Source organism: Macaca thibetana, chromosome 13 (assembly GCF_024542745.1).
Source record: "Macaca thibetana thibetana isolate TM-01 chromosome 13, ASM2454274v1, whole genome shotgun sequence".
In the NCBI taxonomy this organism is placed as follows: Eukaryota; Metazoa; Chordata; class Mammalia; order Primates; family Cercopithecidae; genus Macaca; species Macaca thibetana.
Genome location: NC_065590.1, coordinates 44,828,905 through 44,829,264, shown reverse-complemented (window position 1 = coordinate 44,829,264; position 360 = coordinate 44,828,905).

Genomic DNA, 360 nt, shown 5'->3' with positions numbered 1-360 from the left:
AGCCTCAGACAAACCGCAAGAGGGGCCACCAGCACCTGGAGGGGCGGAGGCTGGAGCTGCATTTCATTCGTGTTTTTGGAGCTGCCGGGCTTTTCCAGGGGGGTTTCCTTCCTAAAGGCCCCCTTTCCCCAGCTTAACCCTCGGCTTTGCAGGCGGGTGCGTGGGGGCTGCAGGGTCGCTGAAAGCCGCGGAGAGCGCGGGCCCGGTGGGTCCTGGAGCCGGGTGCGAGAGCGAAGCCCTCCCAAAACTTGGGGTGCGGGGCGGGGCCGTCAGGCGGTGACGTGAGGGGCGGGGCCGGGCCCCATTGGCGGGCGGGCACGGACGGGGCGGGCTCCGGGAGGCTGCTGCGCCTGGAACCGG